Source organism: Haliaeetus leucocephalus, unplaced genomic scaffold (assembly GCF_000737465.1).
Source record: "Haliaeetus leucocephalus isolate CR32 unplaced genomic scaffold, Haliaeetus_leucocephalus-4.0 Scaffold193, whole genome shotgun sequence".
Lineage (NCBI taxonomy): Eukaryota > Metazoa > Chordata > Aves > Accipitriformes > Accipitridae > Haliaeetus > Haliaeetus leucocephalus.
This window is the reverse complement of record NW_010972629.1, coordinates 569,546-577,778: the sequence shown is the minus strand read 5'-3', so window position 1 is coordinate 577,778 and position 8,233 is coordinate 569,546.

The following is an 8,233-nucleotide window of genomic DNA, read 5'->3' as shown; positions in this document are numbered from 1 at the left end:
GAGCAGGGATTGCCTTTTCCTTTGGTGCCTGTGCAGCACCATACTCCGTGGGGCCCAGGACTAGGAGTTGCTGTCTTTGTGCCTCAGTTTCCCCTTTTGTACCATGAGGATAGTAAGTTTTTGACAATTCTAGTGAGGAGTTACGAAGTGGCTAAATGCTTTAGCATTGCTTCCCTTGTTCTCATCAGCAAATTCAGCGGTGTCAGGTGCCGGTCTGTTCTGCTTGCTAGACACTGGGTTAGGTGGGTACGCCATAGCTTCTTCCTGCAGAGTGGGGAAGAACCACAGTGATGGCACATGTCCAGCGAGGGCTGCGGAGGTCCAGCAGTGACACCTACCCTGGACAGCTGGATTATGGCATGTAGGCAAAGCTGGAGAAGCAGGTGAGGTGTGATGGCAAAGGGACAGAGATGAGTCATGCTCACTGGAGCTAAAGTTGTCTGTCTAAAGCCCCCGGGGTCAGTTTGCAGGGTCTCCTACTGCACAGTGGAGTGTGCCAATTTATTTAATAACATTTTGCCTCCCAAATGGACTTGTTATTCTTCACATCCTGTTTTCAGTGGCCAGGTCCTACAGAGCACCCCAGAGGTGGCTGCAGGCCAATGCCAGATGGCACAGCGCTGGTAGCAGCGGGAGAGCTTTGTCATGCCCTTTGAATCAAGACTCATGCTGGTCAGGGCCCACTCTCTTCCCAAATGACCTCCTTGCAGGACTGTCAGGACAGGCCAGCACTCACAGTTACGTGATATTTTCACCAGTCTAACTCAGGTCTCTGATACTCTGAGCACAGTTTGTCTCGGGATTGTGTTTGGGGTTTTATCAAGGGATTTATGTGCCAAAAGACTAACCATTAGGTGCCTTATGAGAATTTTAAAAGTGGATGGAGAAGATACCTCTTGCCCACTGAAATTCCATTTAAGAGTCTATATCATGCCTTAGCTATACGCTTCCCACAGCCGTATGCTAAGTCACTGGTGTAAGATTCCCTGTTGTCACATACAAATTTTTAAACCAATACACAGTATCCGAAAGATTGCCACAGACAATTTCAGCTGTCACCTAAGTTGCTTTTACTAAAGCAGCCGCCTGCCATCATCATGACACGGTGCATACCTACAGTGTCGTCTGATGACATAAAACTTCTTTTCATCCAGTCACATGTTGCCAGTAGGGAGCCCTGGGTGGTGGAGTGTGGTCTGGGTGCCAGCAGCGTGCAGAGGAGAAGCTGCCTTCAGAGGAAGGGCTGCCTGAGCAGCAGTCAGGCTGATGCTGCTGGCCTGCTTTGGGTTATTGTTCTGGCTCTGGCATGCCTTCTCCAGGCACATCTTGCAGAGATCAAAGGAAAGGGCAGTGGGTCACTCCTACTGGTTTCTTCTGATCCTAACAAACTCTTGTTTGGTGGTTCCCAATAAACAGCCCTTCCTACTCCCTCAGCAGCAGGTAATCAATTTACCCAGGCAGTGCAAAAAGGGGCTTTGAAGAAAATATAAAAAGTGTTTGACATCATAAATCTCTGTGGCAGTTTTAAGTCTGTTCTTGTCCTGGGGGAGTGTGCAGGGCTCCTTGCTGGAAGGGGCCATCCCTTTCTCACACAGACCACAAAGACAAGGAAATGCAATGGCCAAGCAGCGCTGGGGATGGCCAAGGAGGGTCTTCAGCCACTTGGGAGCTCTCCAGGCGGTGGCCTGGATTTCCACAGGCACTGATGGCCCTTTGCACTGCTCACCCAGCAAATTTGCCATGCAAATGAACGTCCCTGGTCTTTGTGCCTCGTGCCAGGGAAGTCGCCTTGTAACCACAGCAGATAAAGCACCTGCACACGTATCCCAAGGAGGAGGACTTTAGCTCAAGTTGAAATCCTCAGGCTGTTTTGGAGACTGTAAGGGGTGTAGCTGGTTGAACATGCCTGCAGGCAGTAGTACGACAGTGGCTTTGTAAAGGATGTGACCAGTGATTCAGATCTGGAAACATCAACAATTTATATGGAAGGAAGGGAGATAGGAGGGAGTCCAGCTGCAATGTCCATACTTGAAACAGGCAGTCACACTCCCAGTGGTGGAACTGACCCCCGGACATTGCTCACACTGGATTAACTGGGCTGGGGAAGGTGGCTAGAAGGGATGGGGGTGGTTGTGGCCTCCCTGAGACATGTTTGCACCAGTGTGTCACGTGAAGTTGTCTGTATGCCTGTGCAGCTCCCCCACCCTGTTTCCATCCCTGTCCCAGCTGTGGCGGGCCCTGATTGTCCTGTGATTTGCATTCATGGTTACCACAGTAAATATGGCCTTGTGCCCACAGACGCAAATGGCCCCCAATGAAATCAGTGGGTCTCACATACTGGAATAGCTAATGTAAGAATTTAGTCTTTTATTAGCTGCTAATTAACTCAGTCCATAGTTTAACAACCTTTGTGTAGACTGTATTCTGGGATGATTTGTTTTCCCAGTTTGTATTTTCAGTAGCGGTGTATTTTTTATTGTGGTTGCAGGATATATCAAAAGTACCTAATAAATTACACCACAGGAAAAAGCAAGTTGTGGCCCAGAGCTGGGAGCAACCACCTGGACATGAGCAGGAAAGACAGAACCAGAAATGTTTAGATTATAATGTTACAAAACTACGGCAATCGCTTCTTTAGTACCTTCTTGCAATAGCTTTGAAGAGTCCATGTCAGGATGTGATTTTCCTGCTGTGAGCATTGCCAAGAGACCTTGGTCCTGGTGCTCAGTGCTGAACATTGGGAGGTGCAGCACAGTATTTCCAACAGCTCCTGCCCTGTACTGGGACTCCTCTGCATTACACAAACTGGCCCAAAGTCTCCACCTTTTGCTTTTTAAGGCTGTAGTCTGAAAAACTGATTCCACAAAGGCTCTCTGTGGCACTCTGCTGGCTTTGAATCTGGGCACAAGGAGGCTCTTGCAGTGGTAGGGGAATGTGGGAGGGTGTCCATAGAAGTGTGGATCACGGTTGTGGGTGCAGGAACGCTCTTCCATGCACCTGCTGGCATAAAGGACTGTAAGCAGGGGAGGCAGTGGAGAAGCAGGAGCCCTGGGTTGGTGCACCATCCTTTGCAGGGGGGATGCGAGCCTGGGGCTGAGTTCCCATGCCACGGGTCACACACAGCTGACTATCTTTTCTCTAAGGGAGCAGGGAACAATGGACTTGCAGGGAATTGCTAATATCACGGCTTTGAATTTTGTTACACAGAGCATAAAAATATCATTGTTTTTAAAAGAGGGGGGAGGGTGTAAGAAGGAGGGAAAGGACCTTGAAAATGTGGGCAAAATGAAAAGAGAACCTCTTTCTAAAGTTATGTTTATGTCCTCCTGCTTACTGTGCTCAAACATCCTATTTGCTCTGTTCAGCCCTGATGTTGCAGTTTTGCTCCCCTATGATGTGTTGATTCATAATAAACAGTTACCAAAATATCTTCTTGCTGCAAAAGCAGAACAACAAACACTCTCGGTTTATTTATGTATTTAACACCCCCCCTGCATAATTTTGCCTCTGGATATCAACTGTGAAACTGCTGCTTAGAAGATGAATTGAATTTAATTAGGACATGTGTTTTTCCTTGTCTCTGAAGATAATTACAGCACTATTGTCTGGGAAAGGGGTCTGCTTAATGGGAGAATTTAACCCCCTGGAAAGGACCAGGCCAGGGGACTGCCTAAGTTTCCTTTAAGGGCCATGACTCAGCTCTCCTCTCTTCTCTACAAGATCCTTTCAGGGTCTGATGGCTCAGGTTGGCAGCAAGATCTGAGAGTCACCTGCTGTACAGTGAGTGACTCACTCAAGGCTCTGCCCAATTCCCAACAACTTAAAATTTACTGTATTGGGCACAGAGAGGGTGGGAAAGACAGGAGAGAAGGAGGCTCCTGTCCAGAGAAGCACTCAACAGGGATGTAATTCTGAGCAGGTCAGGCTGCATCTGTGTCCTGATGAAGTACTGTAAATCCTACAGGGGCTTCCAGCAGGGCAGAACCAGAACCAGAATCAGAGCTGGAGCTGGAGCTGGAGCCAGAGCTGGAACCTACCTCTAGCCCATGACCTGCAGGTAATCTTAGACCTTCACAGAGTTTGAGCCAAGCTCATCTGGAGATCAGGTTGGCTTGGGCTAGACATGAGCTAGGGTGTAGGCAAACAGATTTAGGCCACTGGGAACTTGGGGTCAAGGGCAAGTTTGAACTTGAGCTAAGACAACAGCGATAAGAGTTAACCCAGGCAGTTAGTGGAAGGGCCAGGAGTAAACTCAAGATCTCCAAAGACGCAGCCCAGAGCTCTGTCCATGCCTGGTGTAGTATTTCCCATGTGAAGGTAAACTCTCCTAAGACAAGGCACCTTTACACCAATCTAACTTCACAGTGCATTCAACACTGTCCCAGTATAGGTCTAACCAGTACAAACCTACTGCTAAACCAATGCACCTCTGGCATGCCTACTTGATGGCCATTCTCAGTGACTCTCCTTTCGCTGGTGCTTTACAGCAGTTGCAAATTTAGCATCTCCTTTCCCTTGACCCTGCAGCACTGCTGATCTGATGCAAAGTAGCCTCCATGTAACAGAGAAACAGGCCTTTATTTCCCCTGCAGTTTATTTTAGTTACAGACAGGTTTGGAAGTTTGGGGTGGGTTTTTTTCCTTAAATGAAATACCTCATCTGTGTGTTCCTACTGCAGTGTGTTTTCCCTTGCTGCCATGACTTCCCTCCCAGAGGTCCAGTTTTATTTAACATCTCTAATTTAATGATGTGGAAGGGGGAGGAAACCAGCCTGCTAATGAAATTCCCAGAGAGCTAACAAACTGGCCACCTCAGCAAACATAGCTCAAGACTGAAAAAACAACACAGGAGGGGGAGGTCAGGAACCAGAGTGAGATATAAGGTAGGCCTTGGCCTGGGAAATTGCAGGCTAATGATCCCAGGGCAGAGAAGATCTGTGGAGAGTGGTAAGATGGTAGACAGGGGCCTGGTAAGGTTGGAGTTCATCCAGAACTTCATACCTTGTGCAGGGCTAGCTCTTCCTGCAGTGCAGGGACAAATGAGGTAGCAGCATTCACTGGAGCTAGAACATTAGCAGAGAGGGGAGGAGAGAAACCAACATAACAACATCTGCCTGGCTCTGTCAGCCAGCACACAGCCTCAAAAACATGCGTCTCGACAGGGTTTTGATGCCCTGACTTACCCCTCTGGGATTGCTCCAGCAACCCTGTCTCTGTGGAGAGTTTCAGCAGAGTGAAGAAGCCCCTGGGCCACACTGACCTGGGACATGAGCCAGGTTCTGTCCTTGGTGCTGTGTCCTCACTCCCACTCCCAGCGGGACACAGGTCCACAGCACAGAGATCCGCGTCACTGCAGATCCTCACCATATCCCTTGAGTACAGCTTGCACGATCCAGCTGGAGGGAGCTGCTCCTTGCCTCACGATGGCTGCATGCTTTTACAACACAAAAAAGAGCTGTCAGGACACCTGTGGCAGGGTCCCTGAGGGAGACTGCTAGCCAGGCTTGGCTGGCCCCCTCGCCACTACAGGGCTTTGCTCTCTCCCACATTGCTCCACATCAACAGGACTTAATTGTGATGCTAAGATAATTCCCAGGGATTTAGGAGCTCATTTCATTTGATCTGGCTTGTTAATTCCCAAGTCAATCGCTGATTAGAGGCCACGTGTCAGAGAGCTGGAAACTCACTTGCAGGTTTCTCAGTGAGACCCTTCGCGTAACCGTGGGGATTGCAGGGTCCCGGCATCCATGGCTGCTGCCACTCGACATGGTTATGCCGAGGGTGGCAAGCTGCCGTCAGCCTTGTAGCAGAAAGCAGGTGAGGAGGTAAGCAGCAGGGGCAACTGGGGGTCCTCAGGTCCTGCAGTGCTCACGAGCACTCTGCTGTCCCTCACAAGACTCCCACAGGGACAAATTTACTGGGTAGAGCTTAGGGGACTCTCGCTCCTCATTTAGTACCAGTATCACTTGTGATAGCCAGGGCCACTAACCAGCAGAGCCGCACTTTGGTCAGCACATAGCAGATAAAACAAGAACAAAATCCTTCCTTTCTGAGCTGTCTTAAACTCCTTCAGTTACAAAGAAAGGAAAAGCTGGAAACAAAAAGGATTTTTTATTTCATACCTCTCAAAATGTTTTGGTGTTTTCCAAATGATAAGTTTCTCCAGAGTTTTGACACTGAAAAAAACACACTACCCCCCAACAATTTAGCAAAACACATTTGCAAAGTGTTTCAATGCTACCACACTTGAATTTTTCTCTGAAAAAGCAGCTTTGCTGCAAAAACTTCACTTAGCTCCAGCCTCATCCAGTTTCAGCATCATTCAGCAGAGGTGTCACCTCCCTTTCTCTGTAAACTATTATCATCACATCCTCCACATAACAGCAACTTGCACTTTGTATTCCATCACCTGGGTACAGAAAACAGCAAGGGACATTATTCCATCTGTATTCTCTTGTTATTTCTGCTCCTTGAACAGATTGAAGCTGTAGCCAAAAGAAGAAATTACACAGCTCTTCCCGTTTTGCGAGGAGCCTAGCACTTGCCCAATAAATCTCCATCTGCAGAAGTACTAGTCACCCGTGCCAAGGAAAGAAGCAAGGGTTTGAATGACTGAGACTCTCCCATTTTGCCTCTGTGAGCACAGGAACAATACAAGCCGAGCCACAAAAAGCCGTGGCTCAGCAGAGTGATAAAGGAACTAGCCTCGCAGAGAGTCTTCCCACCTTCTACCAAGGGCCCTGCTGTTTCCTTTTCAGCTCAGTGATTTTTCCATGAGAAAATGCCCTGGGAAACTGGTTCTTCAGTGTGGGGATACTTCTGTTCATGATGCCCTAAAACAGAGTCATCATACGCCTTTCCTTCCAGACGGGAAAACAGAATCTTCCTAAGACGTCAGAGGAAGCCCCCTGGGAGCTGCTTCTCTTTCCCCTCCATCCAGTAAGTTACATGGCCTTCAGAAGGCAAATTAATAACCCCACACATACTGTGGGCTAAAATTATCTTGAGTGTGATCTGTGCATCCACTGGCATGGCAGAAAGCTCTGAAAGAAAAGACAGAGCAAAATCCAGCGGCTGAAAATTGAAGCAAGTGCAATTTTAGCTACAGTGTGTACTTAGAAAGAAAAAAGAAATCCAGGGAGCATAGGCAGTCTGGGGATATGTGTTTTTAAACAAAGACTGGGTACATTTTTAACATGCACTTTAGCTTAAGCAGAGTTAGAAATAAGATGTAGAAACTACTGAATAAACTTCTCTGGCTTGTCTCGTGTGGCCCTGGGTGTGTTTAGAGCTTTGCACGAACCAAAAGCCGCAATTGCCTGTTCATTGCTAAAGTGCACTCATTTTATACCAGCACAAAAGTTTGTGAGCAAAATCCTTACAGGTGCCTGGAAACAGGATGCAGACTGCTGCAGGCTCAGCAGAGGCAAGCCTGTGTTACAACCCAAGACCTGAAGCTCTTTGCAGCACAGAAAATACATGGGGTGTCTGATCCTGGGGTGTGTGGGATGCCAGTCTCCCCAGCAGGGCTTAGCCTCTAAGACAACAGCCCAGGAATTGTTCTTGACAATCTCTAGTTAACAGCAGGGATGCCCATCAGGAGGCAGCCCCCTGAGAAAGGATGCTCCGGGTCCAGCATCTTTCTCTCACCCCACTCTGTGCCTCCACAGGACCCACAGTAGCAACTGAGCTCATTGGGGAGAGTGGAGGGCTCCCCAGGCGCTGGCAGAGCTTGGCTCAGAGCTATGGTACTAATGCAACGGCTCCTGCTCTGCTGAATAATTTCACTCCCTGCTGCACTGAGAGCAGGTGCCCTGGAGGCCTCTTTGCTGATGGCCCAGTAGAAATCGCAAGCCAGGGATTTCGGGTGGAGAGACAACTTTTGCCTCATTTCTGAGGAACGATTAGCTTTGCCTGCAGGAAAGCAGTGGGATTCCAAGCAGGAGGAGGAGGCTGAGGTGAGACAGTGTGAGATACAAGGTCCAAATGTAACTGAAAAAAACCCCCAAACCAAACAAAACCCAGCATTGTGCCCCTTCTCTCCAATTTTTTATCTGCTCTGGTTTAAAAATCTCTGGTTGTTTACCACAACGCTGATCAAAAGGGAGCCAGCCAACCTTACATGATGTCAGCTCTGTTTGAGCCTTTGCAAAGGGTGGCACTGTGATCCTCCAAGCCTTCATGATGTGAAGCAAGGGAAATGCAATGGGAATGGGAAATAACGACTATGCAGG